General features: G+C 40.2%; 1 protein-coding gene across 8 annotated transcripts in view; it reads right to left on the bottom strand.

The window, feature by feature from the left end:
- The window catches only part of ntrk3a (neurotrophic tyrosine kinase, receptor, type 3a), a 286,833-nt gene that overhangs the window by 58,793 nt on the left and 208,126 nt on the right, over positions 1-19,914 (bottom strand). The window lies entirely within an intron of this gene.

The following is a 19,914-nucleotide window of genomic DNA, read 5'->3' as shown; positions in this document are numbered from 1 at the left end:
CCTAAAGCCTATTTGAATTTTTACTTAATTGAAAGGGGAGAGCGAGAGAAAGCGAGAGAGTGTGAAAGAGAGCGAGAGAGAGCAGAGGAAGAGAATAGGAAGCAGAGAGGAGAGGGACTCTGTCAGACAGACAGACGTCATACAAAGAAATGCCATTACCCAAACATCATGGCTGCAGTTTAATCAAAATAGAATGCTGGAGGATAAATAAATGAGTTGGGCCATTCATAATGTATTAATATGTCTGAAAGCAATAAGCAGGCAGACTCATTTGTCAGTATAAGAATTATCTCTGTACGCCTCAGCTCAGTTGCCCTCGGAATACTTTAAGGAATCTAAACAAGTATTAACTGGCTTAGACTAAGTATGAACCAAACGGTCTTTGATACAATGGCCCTGGGCCACTATTATCCATAAAATTCTAATCCTCACCCAGCCCTCACATTTCTCAATGTCCCATTCACCTCATACTCACTCTAACTGCTCTGTGCTCCTCCTCTGACAGAGCCGTGAGAAAACGGGAACAGGCAATAAATAGTAGTGTACATTCCAAGTCATTGTTTGATGAACGGCAGATATTTGACAGTGTGTACTGTACATAGTGTTAGATTGAGGCACAAAACAAGCTCTACTAAATGGATCCAATTCATTAGCAGTTCAGTGTACAGTCACTGCAAGCTGACACGCACAACATCCTGGCTTGACAAGCGATCAGGGAAGACAGATAGGATTCATGGACCCCTCCATATGAAAGGTCAAGCGTTCAGACATAGGAGGTAGGGTCAACAGGCAATAGACTGACATATCATAGACACACACTGCTTGTTTAAACCCCCTTTCACACTAAGGTCAAATCCATGTGGACACATAGGCTCCAACAAGCATACACTCTTAGAATAAAAGGTGTTATCTAGAAGCAAAAAGTGTTATTCTGCAGTCCCCTTAGCGGAACCCTTTGAAGAACCATTTTCGGTTCCATGTAGGCCCTTTTGCAGGGTTCTACATGAAACCCAAAAGGGTTCTATGTGAAACCAAAAAGGTTTCTCCAATGGGGACAGTGTAGCATTATGGTACAAGGGCAATGCAATTGACACAGCATCAACAGCAGGGAGAATTCATGTGATTCCACCACACCTACTAGACTAGAGCCAATCTCCCCACATGCAATCTACAAATGGTTAATGTTGTGGGTCAAGGGGATGAGTGAAATAAGAAAATTCTCAGCTCCTCAAAAGGTTTTTATTTATTGATTTACTCTTAAAAAATGTATTATGCTGTGATAATGTCTTTTTGCGTCAGGCATATAATACAATATGGTGCAAGAAGTAAACATCTCCTCTCCAAAATCCAATACGATACAGGAACTAAACATCTCCTCTCCAGAAATCCAATACGATACAGGAAGTAAACATCTCCTCTCCAGAAATCCAATACGATACAGGAAGTAAACATCTCCTCTCCAGAAATCCAATACGATACAGGAAGTAAACATCTCTCCAGAAATCCAATACGATACAGGAAGTAAACATCTCCTCTCCAGGAATCCAATACCATACAGGAAGTAAACATCTCCTCTCCAGAAATCCAATACCATACAGGAAGTAAACATCTCCTCTCCAGAAATGCAATACGATACAGGAAGTATACATCTCCTCTCCAGAAATGCAATATGATACAGGAAGTATATATCTCCTCTCCAGAAATGCAATATGATACAGGAAGTATACATCTCCTCTCCAGAAATGCAATATGATACAGGAAGTATACATCTCCTCTCCAGAAATGCAATATGATACAGGAAGTATACATCTCCTCTCCAGAAATGCAATATGATACAGGAAGTATACATCTTCTCTCCAGAAATGCAATAGAAATACACCGAAATGAGTAGGAATATGATTTAAAGATTTCCATTTTTCTGTGCAATCACCATTTTGCACATCTCTCAGACAGTCATAAACGTCTGAGTAGAGAGTGAAAAGAACAAACTCTATTATGCAGCATATGCAAAGTTCTGCAGGAAAATGATAATAATGTCAGTAACAATTTTGGTTATCAACATGCACTGCAAGTGTTTTCCATCTCCCTTCACAATGCAATATCCATCACAGTTTGCTTAAATTCAAGACAAAAACATTGGGACAATTTGATGAAGTCAATTTTCACAGTAACTTCCAACATAACTTGCAACTGATCTAATCAGCAACACACAATCGACAGACAGGGTACCATCTATCTCAGATAACTGAAAGTCTTCCACAACAGGCCCTTCTTGACAACACCCCGAGAGGATACCCATTTAGAATCAGCGGCATTAATAGATGAACCTGCATAGTGCATTAATCAAACAATGCTCAGGGTTTATGATGTTGAGAGAAGAATGTTATGCTGTAACAGTGTAAATCAGCTCAGTGGTGGCCTGTGGAGTGGGGTGTATCTTTCTCTCTCTGAGTTGACAACTAAAGCAAAGCCCCTCTGTGCAGCTCAAACAAATGTGATTACTGCGGGAGCCTCCCATGGCGTCTGCGATGCCAAGTCTGTGGTAAGACAGAGGCAACTCAGCTGAACTGCCACCGGATTGGCTCCTTATTTCTTGTGTTCAAATAGTCACCCAGGAAAAGGAAGGAAGGAAACAGCGCAACAAAAAGACCATCTATTGGAGGCCCAAGTTGAACCCTCTTATTTGCTTTTCGACTCATTAAACCGTCACACAATCAAAGAAAGAATTGTTAGATTAATAAATATAGAAACATGTTTATAGTGTAAACACCCTAACTTCTATGCACTATTTCTATAGAGATAATGATTAATTATAAATTGAAGCAAGGAAGCGTGGAATGTGATATGCATACATCTACCATACAGCACTCTTCACTAACACAACAATGTCACAGACATGACACTGGTGGCACTGCAGTGATGTACCTACAGTACGGTATGCAAGGTTGCTTGCTCTTGAGTGCCTTTGCTCATGTCTCTTGCTTACCTTCCAAGGCCTGTTGGGTGTATGCTGTCGGTTTTGATGTCTTTATAATTATCCACATGACTAACTAAGACCAGCAGGGCAGTGACAGGATAACAAGCCCACATAACTCTGCCTAACAAAGGCTCTGTCAATCAGGGTGAACCAACATTGGAGCAGAAATCAATGCTGGGCTATCAATGTGGTGGGCCTTTAGTGAGTCTCTGTGAAACAGGAACATAATACTGTCTAAGATGCTGTGTGACAGACAGTATGCTGGGCCAATCAGGGGTCAACACATGAAGGATTCAGGACGGTAGGAAGCATAATCACAGTAATCAGAAGGCTGATGTGTGGTTTCCATCAGACCATTATTGGCATCTAAAGCACTTTAATGATTAATGGGCAACATTCTGTTGCACCAACACTGAGGTAAAATGTCACCACTCAAAAACCTTTTAGAACATGAAAATCCCTGAAATTACCAGATAATCATTAGGATTATGAACATATTCTTATAGCGTACGGTAGCACATCACTTCTGGACAGTGGTAAGCTGTGATGAACCACAGTCTAAATATATATGCACAATTCAATACATTATCAAAACATGATTAATTTTCAAGATCTGTAATGGAGAATTCATACCAAATGATCTTCAGGAAAGTATCCCAAAAAATTATTATATATATATAAACTCAGAAAAAAAAGAAAATCCCTTTTTCAGGACCCTGTTTTTCAAAGATAAATAGTATAAATCCAAATGACTTGACAGATCTTCATTGTAAAGGGTTTCAACACTGTTTCCCATGCTTGTTCAATGAACCTTAAACAATTAATGAACATGCACCTGTGGAACGGTCGTTAAGACACCAACAGCTTACAGAAACTTAGGGAAGACTTAGGAAACTAAAGAGGACTTTCTACTGACTCTGAAAAACACCAAAATAAATATGCCCAGTGTCCCTGCTCATCTGCCTGAACGTGCTTTAGGCATGCTGCAAGGAGGCATGAGGACTGCAGATGTGGCCAGGTCAATAAATTCCGATGTCTCTACTGAGAGACGCCTAAGACAGCGCTACAGGTAGACAGGACGGACAGCTGAAAGGGGGAGGCTTGCAAGCCGAAGAACACCATGCCAACCGTGAAGCACGGGGTGGTAGCATCATGTTGTGAGGGTGCTTTGCTGCAAGAGGGACTGGTGCACTTCACAAAATAGATGGCACCATGAGTGAGGAAAGGAAAGCAGCCAACAAGTGCACAGCATATATGGGAACTCCTTCAAGACTGTTGGAAAAGCATTACAGGTGAAGCTGGTTGAAAGAATGAATTTTTTTCACCTTTATTTAACCAGGTAGGCCAGTTGAGAACAAGTGCTCATGTACAACTGTGACCTGGCAGTTGATATCATCAAGGCAAAGGGTGGATACTTTGAAGATTCTAAAATCAAAATTATATTTTGATTTGTTAAACAAATTGGTTGGTTATTTCATAGTTTTGATGTCTTCACTATTATTCTAAAATGTAGAAAATAGTACAAAATAAAAACCCTTGAATGAGTAGGTGTGTCCAAACTTTTGACTGGTGCTGTATTTACACACACACACACACACACACACACACACACACACACACACACACACACACACACACACACACACACACACACACACACACACACACACACACACACACACACACACACACACACACACACACACACACACACACACACACACACACACACACACACTTTGCCTTTAGGACCAGAGACTATATAATGAATGTTTTGCTGTCTGCCAGAAAGGCCACTTCTGCTAATTAGGTAATTTAATATGCTTTTTCCTTTCCTAGGTCATACCATAACTCCAGCGAGAAGTACCAAAAGAGTCAATGTGCAATGCTAAGGAGTCTTACCAAGGTCAAGACTTTCATTCTATATTCATTTCCTTTCATCTCCAAGGGCTATGTTGAATGTTGGATGACATTGATTCTCAACATCTGGTATGGATCAAATCTCTCAAATCTCTCAAATCTTTTTTTGATATGGCCAAAACCGCAGATAGCTAGGTGTAGTAAAATGCAGCGATGACACCTTCCTCTGCAAACATCAGGTCCTTTTCCAGATGATAACTTCAAAGTAGTTATTCATTACCCCATAACCTGGTGGTATGTTCTATCACTTTTATCAATTCTGAAAACCTAATTAACCCTCATACTATTAGTCATGTTTAGTGTTGCTATATCAATATAGACATTTGCGGTCATTTTGACAGCACTCAAAAATACTTAATTCCGCCTGTAGTAATTTGATGAATAGGAAGGAACTTTATTTGAATCTAAGCTTCTCTGGAGACACAAGTTATCCATATTACCAGAGGGTGGAGGGGGACATGTATCAGGGATTTTGACCACATATTCAGATCATCTGCAGAGATATAGCTACCCATGTACTTGCCTAAGAATGCACTTTTCTATGTACAATACAAAAATTTACTTATTTTTGTGCATATAAAAATTGGCTAATGGTATGCTAAGTTTGCCAATGGTAAGCATACTTGATAGAACTGCAATACAGAACCCAGATACACTCTGAATCTTCACAGAGAGCTGTATTGGTGTGAATTCTTTGAAAAGTAGTTATTCTAGGGCAAATCTAAAAAGTCAATTTGATGTAAGGATTTCTCTGAAGACATCATGTTACGTTATACATATCCTCAGGCTCAGAGGGTGGAGGAGAACCTGTCCCAGTGATTTCTTACCAGATAGACCAATCACCTTATGGAGCACCTTATGTAGTCGCCTATTGTTAGAACTGATTATAATTAGGTACAGTGTCTTCAGAAAGTATTCAGACCCCTTGACTTTTTCCACATTTTGTTGTGTTACAGCCTGAATTTAAAATGTGTTAAATTGAGATTTTATGTCACTAGCCGATACACAATACCTCATACTGTCAATGTGGAATTATGTTTTTAAACATTTTTACAAAAACATTTTTTTTTAAATGAAAAGCTGAAATATCTTAAGTATTCAAGTCAATAACTATTCAACCCTTTTGTTATGACAAGTCTAAATAAGTTCAGGAGTAAAAATGTGCTTAACAAACCACAGTAAGTTGCATAGACTCTGTGTGCAATAAGTGTTTAACATCTCTGTGCCCCACACATAAAATGATCTCTAAGGTCCATCCGTCGAGCAGGGAATCTCAAACACTGATTCAACCACAAAGACCAGGGAGGTTTTCCAATGCCTGGTCGATGGGTTAAAAAAAAACAGACATTGAATATCCCTTTGGGCATGGCACTTTGGATGGTGTATCAATACACCTGGTCGCTACAAAGCTACAGGTGTCCTTCCTAACTCATTGCCGGAGAGGAAGGAAACCGCTCAGGGATTTCACCATGAGGCCAATGGAGACTTTAAAACAGTTAGAGTTTAAAGGCTTTGAGAGGAGAAAACTGAAGCTTGATCAACAACATTGTAGTTACTCCACAATAGTAACCTAAATGACAGAGTGAAGGAAGCTTGTACAGAAAACAAATATTTCAAGACATGAATCATGTTTGCAATAAGGCACTGAAGTAAAACTACTAAAAAATTATGTGGCAAAGAAATACATTTCATGTCCTGAATACAAAGTGTTGTATTTGGGGCAAATCCAACAACACATCACTGAGTACCATTCTTCATATTTTCAAGCATGGTGGTGGCTCCATGTTTTGGGTATACTTGGCAAGGACTATGGAGTAAAAAATCAACAGAATAAGCACAGGCTAATAATAAGCACAGCTAAGTACAGGCAAAACCTGGTTCAGTCTGCTTTCCAACAGACACTGGGAGACAAACTCACCTTTCAGCAGGTCGATAGCCAAAAACAGAAGGTCAAATAAACACTGAAGTTGCTTACCAAGACAACATTGAATGTTCTTGAGTGGCCTAGTTACAGTTTTGACTTAAATTTGCTTGAAAATCTATGGCAAGACTTGAAATTGGCTGTCTCGCAACGATCAACTTGACAGAGCTTGAAGAAATGTAAAAGAATAATGTGCAAATATTGTACAATCCGGGTGTACACAGCTCTTAGAGACTTACCCAGAAAGACTCACAGCTGTAATCGCTGCCAAAGTTCATCCACAAGGAAAGTTGTAGGTGACCCCAAACTTTTCAATGGTAGTGTAAGTATTCACACTGTCAATATATTCACATGTGTTGACTCATGGGTGTGAATACTTACACTGCCGTTCAAAAGTTTGTGGTCACCTACAACTTTCCTTGTTTGCAATGAAAACATACATGAAATGAGTTGCAAAATGAATAGGAAATATAGTCAAGACGTTGACAAGGTTATAAAGAATGATTGTTTAATTGAAATAATAATGGTGTCCTTCAAACTTTGCTTTTGCCAAAGAATTATCCATTTGCAGCAATTACAGACTTACAGGCCTTTGGAATTCTAGTTGTCAGTTTGTTGAGGTAATCTGAAGAGATTTCACCCCATGCTTCCTGAAGCACCTCCCACAAGTTGGATTGGCTTGATGGCCACTTCTTACGGTCAAGCTGCTCCCACAACAGCTCAATAGGTTTGAGATCCGGTGACTGTGCTGGCCACTCCATTGTAGACAGAATACCAGCTGACTGCTTCTTCCCTAAATAGTTCTTGCATAATTTGGAGCTGTGCTTTGGGTCATTGTCCTGTTGTAGGAGGAAATTGGCTCCAATTAAGTGCTACCTGCAGGGTATGGCATGATGTTGCAAAATGGAGTGATAGCCTTCTTTCTTCAAGATCCCTTTTACCCTGTACAAATCTCCCACTTTACCACCACCAAAGCACCCCAGACCATCACATTGCCTCCAACATGCTTGACAGATTGCGTCCTCCAGCATCTTTTCATTTTTTCTGTGTCTCACGAATGTTCTTCTTTGTGATCCGAACTCCTCAAACTTAGATTTGTCTGTCCATAACACTTTCTTCCAATCTTCCTCTGTCCAGTGTCTGTGTTCTTTTTCCCATCTTAATCTTCTCTTTTTATTGGCTAGTCTGAGATATGGCTTTTTCTTTACAACTCTGCCTAGAAAGCCAGCATCCCGGAGTCGCCTCTTCACTGTTGACATTGAGACACGTTTTTGTGGGTACTATTTAATGAAGCTGCCAGTTGAGTACTTGTGAGGCATCTGTTTCTCAAACTAGACACTCTAATGTACTTGTCCTCTTGCTCAGTTGTGCATCGGGGCCTCCCACTCCTCTTTCAATTATTCTGGTTAGAGCCAGTTTGTGCTGTTCTGTGAAGGGAGTAGTACACAGTGTTGTACGAGATCTTCAGTTTCTTAGCAATTTCTCACATGGAATAGCCTTCATTTCTCAGAACAAGAATAGACCGATGAGTTTCAGAAGAAAGGTATTTGTTTCTGTCCATTTTGAGCCTGTAATTGAACCCACAAATACTGATGCTCCAGATACTCAACTAGTCTAAAGGACGCCAGTTTTATTCAGAACTACAGTTTTCAGCTGGGCTAACATAAATGCAAAAGGGTTTTCTAGTGATCAATTACCCTTTTAAAATGGTAACTTGGATTAACTAACACAATGTGCCATTGGAACACAGGAGGGATGGTTGTTGCTTATAAATGGGCCTCTGTAAGTCTATGTAGATATTCCATTAAAAAAACAGCAATTTCCAGCTACATTTCCATTTACAACATTAATAACAATGTCTACACTGTAGACTTTCTGATTGATTTGACGTTATTTTATTGGACCCCATTTTAAGTGACCCCAAACTTTTGAATGACAGTGTAAGTAAATTAGATTTTTCTGTATTTCATTTGAAATACATTTGCAAAAATGTATAAAAACCTGTTTTCACTTTGTCATTATGGGATATTCAGTGATGTTTGAAAGAAAAAAATGTCTAATCCATTTTGAATTCAGGCTGTAGCACAACAAAATGTGGAATAAATCAAGGGGTATGAATACTTTCTGAAGGTACTGTATTTTTTTAAATATTTTTTTATTTCATCTTTATTTAACCAGGTATGCAAGTTGAGAACAAGTTCTCATTTACAATTGCGACCTGGTATGATCGTGTGCAAAATCAGAATTACCTTACATATATGCTGAGTTGCAGTCCAAACAGCTTCTAAAAGTCTGTCAGTGGTATGAATACTTGGTAGAACTGTAATACAGAAATCAACTACCCTCTTAATGTACTGCTGTATTGGTCTGTATTCTACGGGACGTGTTATATAAATACCAGAATTCCTATAATATACTCCAATATTTTTCACATTTAAAGATTTAATTAATTTTTTTACAATACAATACATCCACATACAAATGACAACAAACACGCACACAAACATGCACAACATCACCCCGCCACATGGCCTCAAACTGCACCATTTAGTTTCTCTCTGTCGCCCACACACTTTCAACATTTAGATAATAAAGCATTTGACATGTTCAATTGTGTTAACCACAGATAATTAGTTGATTTCCAGTTGAAGTACTGTATATACATTTTTTAAGATGATTGACTAGAATAGTATCATCCAACACATTGTGTATCTCACTGTACCCTCATATGCCATGTCTTGAAATATGCAGACAGACTAAATATACGATGTAATATTTTTGACAGCAAACTCCACACATAACTTTTGGGCTTCATAACATTCCCAAAAGGATTATTACATTTTAGTACTAATGTGGATTGCACTTTGAAAAAAATATATATTTTCATTTGATATAATATGCAAATGTCTGTTTTGGTTATTTAATTTCAGATAACATCATTTGAATATCTAATGATGTTTCGATAATAATTAAGTTGCTTTTTCCAATAGTTTTTGGGGTCAAAATTATCCCAGTTGGTAATCCATGCATGTAAAATATGTTAGTAGAATGAGGGTTAATGTATATGGAGAATTGAACGTGTGATGGGCTCCCGAGTGGTGCAGTGGACTAAGGCAATGCATTTCAGTGCTAGAGGTGTCACTACAGACCCTGGTTCAATTCCAGGCTGTGTTGATTGGGAGTCCCATTGGGTGGGGCACAATTGACCCAGCTTCGTCCAGGTTAGGGTTTAGCCAGGGTAGGCTGTCATTGTAAATAAGAATTTGTTCTGACTTGCCTTGTTAAATAAGCAAAAATAAAAGAAGAACATACATTAGTCAGTCCCTTTATTTTGCTCTCTGTTAGAGGCCCACATCAATAAAAGTGCTTGAATCAATTTCTCTAAGTGGTTGAACGGGGAATGCATTGTGACTCATCATGATGAATTCATACTAAGGCAATTACATTCCCCCACCTCTCTTTCACTCTGTCACCCCACTCTCCTGTCTCAGATGCTGTGGATGTAGATTGTACAGAATAGGAGGCGCTATTTCTTTCCTGTAGGCCTATAACAAGACTGAACAGGATTCGATGCAGATCTGTGTGCACTAATGCCTGCAATGTTGTATATGATTGGATGTTACTGAATGCCTAATGGTGGTAGGATATGACATACTGTAAGTGAAAATAAAAGGGCAATGATATGGTCAGTGCAGATTATTTTATAAAAATGGTTGCATCAACTAAAATCCATTTGCTTATACGTCACTGCGAATAGCATCTTCTGGATGATCTAAATAACACAATATTATGCCTTTTCAATTGAAAGGGAACTTTTTCACCTGTCCACAATGTACTTTCAGTCCTTCACCAGGCCCGAGCTTTACGTAAAAGCACTTAAACACATTTCAAAGATGAATCATTTCTTCTAACATTCATAGTTTCAAGGCCAATCCTATTCCTTGCCAAAAAGGAAACATCATTTTTAAATTCTCTTCTTATTCAACTGAAGAACAAAGGCAATTTAATAATATGCTCAGATTGTCGGCAAAGAGCCAAGTGTTTCCTGGCAAGAGATGGACTGGAGGAGGAGAGGGAAGGAGGGCCGCGGGGCCGGGGTCAGGAAGTGGCAGCTAAACGATGGACAGCTCGGACTGTCAACTCGGGGACGTTTCCCCAGATCACATATGTCCCCAGAGAGCAGAGAGACAGTCACAGCAAACACCCTGCAACCACATCGCATCCACACAACAAAACACACCAACGAACCGCGACTTTAAATCTGTTTCTAATTTCTCCATTAAAGGAGCACCCTTGGCTTCTAGCAGATTTGTATATAGTATAATGTGATTCACACGGCCATGTCTGGTTTTTCCCGACAGCAACTGTCAAACAGAGCTGGTGTTGACTGCATATTCAATCCATGATAATGAGCATGTAGAGGTGCTTTTTCTCCCAGACAGGTTCTCTCTGTCACCCTAGTTAATTATAGAAACCTAAAATAAACTTGAGCACATACGAAAAAAGAAGAAAAAAAAGACATGTCGTTAACACATGCATGAAGACCATACGGTAGCAGAATACATTCTTTTATGCTTTTGACTCTGCTAAGTGATGACTGACTGGGAGGTTTGATATTGGACTTGAGCTCTCCACTGAGTCGCTCTGCCTCCTCGTGGACCCATTAACAGCAGTGATTTGGCACTCGTTGCCATGGAGCCACGCTGTTCATCACAGCGTACATGTGACTCAAAAAAAGGAGACGAAGCATAGTGGCAGGAGAGGACAACGTACTGTAAACACTCCACATCAACTTCCAAAATAGCCTGCTAAACTGCACCAACACGTCTTCTCTCTTTGAAAACTTGGCATGAACCACGTATACAGACTCATCCAAAATGCAGAGACATTGGGATAATAACGATTCGTTTTCAGCAACAGCTTTGCAACAAAAGAGCAAGGGGGATATTACAGTAAATGATGATTATAGCGGCAGCCATCAATGATCTGTCCTCTGCTACTTATGTTGCAATAAGTGTAGGACACTGACGTCCTCTCTCTATTGTCCCCGACCCCCAAGTTGTGACTAACTGTGACAAAGTGCCCCAGGCATAAAGGTAGTCATTTTTACAGCCCTAAGCAAAGTAGGCTGTGGGATATTTATGGCTCAGCTACAAGAGGCGAAGTGTATTTTGTTTATAGCTGCATAAAAGCTCTTGGAGGGAGGCGAGGGGAATAGAAGGACAGTGCAGCAGCAGCCTGAGGGGACAGATGAAGGGCCAAAGGCAACAGAGAGGACCACTATCCAGAAAAATCAATCAATCACCTCCTATTGTCCAACACATCCAGTACCCCCACGCACAAGGTTAATTATTGTTCAGAGTGGCTCTGGATATGGAGTTTCTGTATCCCAATTTGCCCAGGCTAAAAATACAGATATTTCTGCACAAGTGCAATAATTGTTTTTGATGTGGCCGAGTGCCCACTCCACTGCCTACGTAGCGACCGCTCCCCCCTCCCTAATCGCCTTTGTCTGGTCACTGTTTGTTTGGGTCGGTGTTTGTCTGTGCGTGTGAGAGTATGTGGGTGTGCCTGCATGCTGCAGTTCATTGAAATGCACACATGCTAATAATTGCATGTTAATAGGAAAGAAAGAAACCTTTCGTATGGTCACATTTCAAGGCCAACAACATGATTTGAAGGAGATGATATTGTCTGCAGTTGGAGAAGAATGGCTTGATGGAGTGTATTTGTAGTTCTCACACAGTCATATTCCTGCACTGTGACCTCACAGCAGAAAGGCTCTGGCTTGTGTTGTGCAAGAGCCTTTCTGATGGACCTCACAGCATTGTAGCAAAGGGATCCTACTCATGAAAAATGCACTGTATCACAAACCAAGGTTAACATGCTATCAAGTCTACGGCGCTATGCTCCATGGAAAACATGGTGCCATTGAGGTGCATTTCAGCCAAGAAGACTGGGATGCGTTAGGACAGATTTTTTAATGGGAGAACATTTGTTGAGCTAAGTCTATGCATTGAAAGTGGAGGTGTTGTGTGGACCAGTGGCAATGGAGACAGTGAGCTGAGACCAAGAAGCATGACTTAGAGGAGGGGGAGTTGGAGCTGGGCAGGGTCAACTGGAGTCACACAGCATTGTACTCACAAAAAAGTCTAGCAATGAAGTATAAACGTAGGAAAAAATATACAATTTTTTTTTGTGTATATTTTCTTTTACAATAATGCATAATTAATGTCAAAGTTCAAGTTACGAGCCCATATCTCAAGTTAAAAGACACAACAGATATTATATACACTGAGTGTACAAAACATTAAGAACACCTTGCTAACTTTCCACAGTTGTGTCAAGTTGACCTGGATGTCCTTTGGGTGGTGGACCATTCTTGATACACACGGGAAACTGGCCCCTACTACCATAACCCGTTCAAAGGCACTTAAAATATTTTTGTCTTGCCCATTCACCCTCTAAATGGCAAACGCACAATCCATGTCTCAATTGTCTCAAGACTTAATACTTTTTTACCTGTCTTCTTCCCTTCATCTACACTGATTGAAGTGGATTTAACAAGTGACACCAATAAAAAAACGACAGGGTAGTATACCGTAGGCCCATAGCTACTGCTGACTGACAAACAGATCAATAAAAACGACAGGGTAGTATACCGTAGGCCCATAGCTACTGCTGACTGACAAACAGATCAATAAAAACGACAGGGTAGTATACCGTAGGCCCATAGCTACTGCTGACTGACAAACAGATCAATAAAAACGACAGGGTAGTATACCGTAGGCCCATAGCTACTGCTGACTGACAAACAGATCAATAAAAACGACAGGGTAGTATAGGCCCATAGCTACTGCTGACTGGCCCATAGCTACTGCTGACTGACAAACAGATCAATAAAACCGACAGGGTAGTATACCGTAGACCCATAGCTACTGCTGACTCTGACAAACAGATCAATAAAACCGACAGGGTAGTATACCGTAGGCCCATAGCTACTGCTGACTGACAAACAGATCAATAAAAACGACAGGGTAGTATACCGTAGGCCCATAGCTACTGCTGACTGACAAACAGATCAATAAAACCGACAGGGTAGTATACCGTAGGCCCATAGCTACTGCTGACTGACAAACAGATCAATAAAACTGACAGGGTAGTATACATAGCTACTGCTGACTGACAAACAGATCGTAGTATACCGTAGGCCCATAGCTACTGCTGGATCCCATAGCTACTGCTGACTCTGACAAACAGATCAATAAAAACGACAGGGTAGTATACCGTAGGCCCATAGCTACTGCTGACTGACAAACAGATCAATAAAACCGACAGGGTAGTATACCGTAGGCCCATAGCTACTGCTGACTCTGACAAACAGATCAATAAAAACGACAGGGTAGTATACCGTAGGCCCATAGCTACTGCTGACTCTGACAAACAGATCAATAAAAACGACAGGGTAGTATACCGTAGGCCCATAGCTACTGCTGACTCTGACAAACAGATCAATAAAAACGACAGGGTAGTATACCGTAGGCCCATAGCTACTGCTGACTCTGACAAACAGATCAATAAAAACGACAGGGTAGTATACCGTAGGCCCATAGCTACTGCTGACTCTGACAAACAGATCAATAAAAACGACCTTGTCTACAACCATCTAATCTAGGCCTATGAAAGAGGGGAGACACAAATTCTACAATATGACGTCAAGGAAAGGAGGAAATTATTGTCCAAAAAAAGTTTCAAAATGGCACTGACCTAATGATAAAGAGTGAACATGTGCACAGCGTGCTCACAGGGGATATGGCCGATGCTCTCCGCTGGTGCAAATAAGGTAGGCTATGGATGCGCAGTCCTTGACTCCCTTCACCTCCCCACGCATGTTAAAAGGTATCACCAAAAATACACCATGCAGCACTTTCCCAGAGGTTGCATCAAATATGGTCCCACTTTACCCACAAACGAGAGGTCTCCTCGGAGAAGTAGAGACCCTAATCAACCTGTGCCTCCGTCTTCCGATCTCTGTCGCGTCCTCTGGGAGGACGTTCTACCCACTTCGCCACCTTTTTCTTTCTTAAAACAATAATTGTTTACCTCATGGTTCAGTTGTCGGAGATTTGAGCCCTAAATGCATTGTATTCATATAGGCTTAGGTGTCCACCGCATGATATACATATTTTCAGAATAAATATAAAATGAAGACAAGCTTAGGCCTAGCGAGAGAGCGAGAGAGCGAGAGAGATATACATATTTTCAGAATAAATATAAAATGAAGACAAGCTTAGGCCTAGCGAGAGAGCGAGAGAGCGAGAGAGCGAGAGAGCGAGAGAGCGAGAGAGCGAGAGAGCGAGAGAGAAAGATGCCGGCAGCATGCTACAACCCAACACTTACAGTATTTCTCCTTGTCAGGCTACTGCGTCTTCAGGTGTAGAGGAGGAGGCTAATTCAATCACTTTGATCAGAGTATTTTTTAAATAACGATAACTATTATATTGTTAGATCATAGGAGTAACTCTGGTAGGCTTGAAACATTCTTCCTCACCTCAAATTCAACTGTTGGAGTAAGTTGGAGCGCCAATTCGTGCTGGCTTCATAATATTATAGGTCTGCAGTATAATAGGTTAATAACCACAGCACTAAATCTTCAAAAGTAAGTTAAGTTGTTAAGACATAACGGAATCCAACAGTCTAATTTAGGAAGGTTCGAGCACAAGAGAGCAACCAGAGATAAAATATTTGTGGCAAAATTAAGGTTTTATTTACACGTGCACTCCATGCAAATAGTGCAGATGAATATTTACAAAAATAGCCAGGAATGGATCCAAAAAACAATATTCAGGTAGGTAGTCGAGACAAATGGACAAAAATGACAAACGTCAAAACAATAAACAGCAGCAATAAGGAGCAACCAAATGGCTACAAAATGCAAAGATGCCTTTACCAAACTACAGAATACTCATCTAACTGAAAATTCATTAAAGAACTAAGTAACACGTTACCTCAAAGACAGCTCTACCAATTATGACAAAGAATGGGCATATACAGTGGGGTGGAAAAGTATTTGATACACTGCCGATTTTGCAGGTTCTCCTACTTACAAAGCTTGTAGAGGTCTGTAATTTTTATCATAGGTACACTTCAACTGTGAGAGACGGAATCTAAAAAAAAATCCAGAAATCCCATTGTATGATTTTAAAGTAATTGTCCCAGCCAGAGCTCGGAACTGAATCCGAATGAACATCTCGGGAGAGACCTGACAATAGCTGTGCAGCAACGCTCCCCATCCAACCTAAAAGAGCTTGAGAGTATCTGTACAGAAGAATGCGAGAAACTCCCCAAATACAGGTGTGCCAAGCTTGTAGCGTCATACCCAAGAAGACTCAAGGCTGTAATCGCTTGCAAAGGTGCTTCAACAAAGGACTGAGGGAAGGGACTGAACACTTATGTAAATATGATATTTCAGAATTTTAGCAAAACTTTCTAAACCTGTTTTTGCTTTGTCACTATGGAGTTTTGTTTGTAGATTGATGAGGAAAAAAACATAGAAAATAATTTTACGAAAAAGTCTGTAATGTAACAAAATGTGGAAAAAGTCAAGGGGGTCTGAATACTTTCCGAAGGCTGTATCCCTTCAAAAAATGGTTAGGGGCATTGATCAGAAAACCACCATTTGCCTCATGCAGTGCAACACATATCCTTTGCATAATACAGTTGATCAAGCTGTTGATTGTGGCCTGTGGAATGCTGTCCCACTCCTCAACAATAGTAGCGAAGTTGCTGGATATGGTTGGGAACTGAAACATGCTGTCATACACGTCAATCTAGAGCATCCCAAACATGCCTAATGGGTGACATGTCTGGTGAGTATGTAGGCAATGGAAGAACTGGGCCATTTTCAGCTTCCATGAATTGTGTACAGATCCTTGCGACATGGGGCCACGCATTATCATGCTGAAACATGAGGTGATGGCAGCAGGTGAATGGCATGACAATGGGCCTCAGGATCTCACCACGGTATCTGTGCATTCAAATTGCAATCGATAAAATGCAATTGTGTTCATTGTCTGTAGCTTATTCATGCCTATACCATAACCCCACTGCCACCATGGGGCACTCTTTAAAAACGTTGATATCGGTAAACCACTAGATTAATCAGCTTCTTGATATGCCACATCTGTCAGGTGGATCGATTATCTTGGCAAAAGAGAAATGGTCACTGACCTAAAACGATAATATTTACTAGGATTAAATGTCAGGAATTGTGAAAAACTGAAGTTTAAATGTAAAGCTAAATGTAGGTGTATGTAAAGCTAAGGTGTATGTAAACTTTCGACTTCAACTGTATTTCACAATTCCTGACACTTAATCCGAGTAAAAATTCCCTGTCTTAGGTCAGTTATGATCACCACTTTATTTCAAGAATGTGAAACGTCAGAATAATAGTAGAGATAATTAATTATTTCCACCTTTATTTCTTTCATCACATTCCCAGTGGGCCAGAATTTGACATACTCTTATTTAGTATTGGGTAGCATTGCATTTACACTGTTTAACTTGGGTCAACCGTTTCGGGTAGCCTTCCACAAGCTTCCCACAATAAGTTGGGTGAATTTTGGCCCATTTCCCCTGACAGAGCTGGTGTAACTGAGTCAGGTTTGTAGGCCTCCTTGCTCGCAAACACTTTTACAGTTCTGCCCACAAATGTTATATAGGATTGAGGTCAGGGCTTTGCGATGGCCACTCCAATACCTTGACTTTGTTGTCCTTAAGCCATTTTGCCACAACTTTGGAAGTATGCTTGGGGTCATTGTCCATTTGGAAGACCCATTTGCAACCAAGCTTTAACTTGCTGACTGATGTCTTGAGATGTTGCTTCAATATATCCACATCATTTTCCTACCTCATGATGGCATCTATTTTGTGAAGTGCACCAGTCCCTCCTGCAGCAAAGCATCCCCACAACCTGATGCTGCCACACCCCGTGCTTCACAGTTGGGATGGTGTTCTTCGGCTTGCAAGCCTCCCTTTTTTCCTCCAAACATAACGATCTTCAGTTTCTTGACAATTTCTCACATGGAATAGCCTTCATTTCTCAGTACAAGAATAGACTGACGAGTTTCAGAAGAAAGGTCCTTGATTCTGGCCATTTTGAGCCTGTAATCGAACCCACAAATGCTGATGCTCCAGATACTCAACTAGTCTAAAGAAGGTCAGTTTTATTGCTTCTTTAATCAGAACAACAGTTTACAGGTGTGCTAAGATAATTGCAAAAGGGTTTTCTAATGATCAATTAGCCTTTTAAATTAATGAACTTGGATTGAGAGATTGTTGCTGATAATGGGCCTCTGTACGCCTATGTAGATATTCCATTACAAATCTGCCGTTTCCACCTACAATAGTTATTTACAACATTAACAATGTCTACACTGTATTTCTGACACATTTGATATTATTATAATGGACACATTTTTTCTAAGTGACCTCAAACTTTTGAACAGTAGTGTATATAGCACCAGTCAAAGGTTGACACACTTATTCTTTATATTTACTATTTTCTACATTGTAGAATAATAGTGAAGACATCAAAGCTATGAAATAGTAGTAACTGAAAAGGTTTAACACAACACTAAATATATTTTATATTTGAGATTCTTCAAAGTATCCAACCTTTGCCTTGATGACAGCTTTGCACACTCTTGGCAATCTCTCAACCAGCTTCATGAGGTAGTCACCTGGAATGCCTTTCAATTAACAGGTGTGCCTTGTTAAAAGTTACTTTGTGCAATTTCTTTCCTTCTTAATGTGTTTGAGACAATCAGTTGTGTTGTGACAAGGCAGGGGTGGTATACAGAAGAGAGCCCTATTTGGTAAAATACCAAGTACATATTATGGCAAGAACAGCTCAAATAAGCAAATAGAAATGACAGTCCATCATTACTTTAAAACATGAAGGTCAGTCAATACAGAAAATGTCAACAACTTTGAATGTTTCTTCATGTGCAGTTGCAAAAACCATCAAGCTCTATGATCAAACTGGCTCTCACGAGGACTGCCACAGGATAAGTTCATTAGAGTTACCAGCCTCAGAAATTGCAACCCAAATAAATGCTTCAGAGTTAAAGTAACAGACACATCTCAATATCAACCTTTCAGAGGAGACTGCATGAATCAGGCCTTCATGGTTGATTTGCTGCAAAGAAACCACATTTAAAGGACAGCAATAAGAAGAAGAGACTTGCTTGAGTCAAGAAACACAAGTAATTTTTGGTTCCAACCACCGTGTCTCGTGTGGTTCCCACCGTGAAGCATGGAGGTGGTGGTGTGATGGTGTGGGGCTGCTTTGCTGGTGACACTGTCTGTGATTTATTTCGTATTCAAGGCACACTTAACCAGCATGGCTACCATTCTGCAGCGATATACCATCCCATCTGGTTGCGCTTAGTGGTACTATCATTTGTTTTTTAACAGGACAATGACCAAACATGCCTCCTGGCTGTGTAAGGGCTATTTGACCACAATCACCAGACGTTAAACAAATTGAGATGGTTTGGGATGACAGCGTTAGCTGTCAAAGCAGCTTACTGATCGCTGCAGCTGTACACGGCCCATCTGTAAATATCCCATATAACCAACTATCTACCTCATCCCCATATTTGTTTTTGTTTTTGTTTTTCTACTCTTTTGCACACCAGTATTTCTACTTGCACATACCGCATCTGCACATATATCACTCCAGCATAAATAGCTAAATTGTTATTACTTCGCCACTATTGACCTATTTATTGCCTTACCCCCTTACTTCATTTGCACACACTGTATACAGATTTTTATATTGTGTTATTGACTTTACATTTGTTTATCCCATGTGTAACTTTATCCCATGTGCCATTGTTTTTGTCGCACTGCATTGCTTTATCTTGGCCAGGTCGCAGTTGTAAATGAGAACTTGCTCTCAACTGGCCTACCTGGTTAAATAAAGGTGAAATAATATAAAAATGAATAAAAAAATATCTATATAACATAGGTACAAGACATAATGACGCCACGTAAAATGTTTCCGCTACACGTGCAACACAGCATTCCTAAA

The sequence above is a fragment of the Oncorhynchus gorbuscha genome, linkage group LG01, assembly GCF_021184085.1.
Source record: "Oncorhynchus gorbuscha isolate QuinsamMale2020 ecotype Even-year linkage group LG01, OgorEven_v1.0, whole genome shotgun sequence".
Taxonomy (NCBI): Eukaryota; Metazoa; Chordata; class Actinopteri; order Salmoniformes; family Salmonidae; genus Oncorhynchus; species Oncorhynchus gorbuscha.
This window is presented reverse-complemented; position numbering and strand designations above follow the sequence as displayed.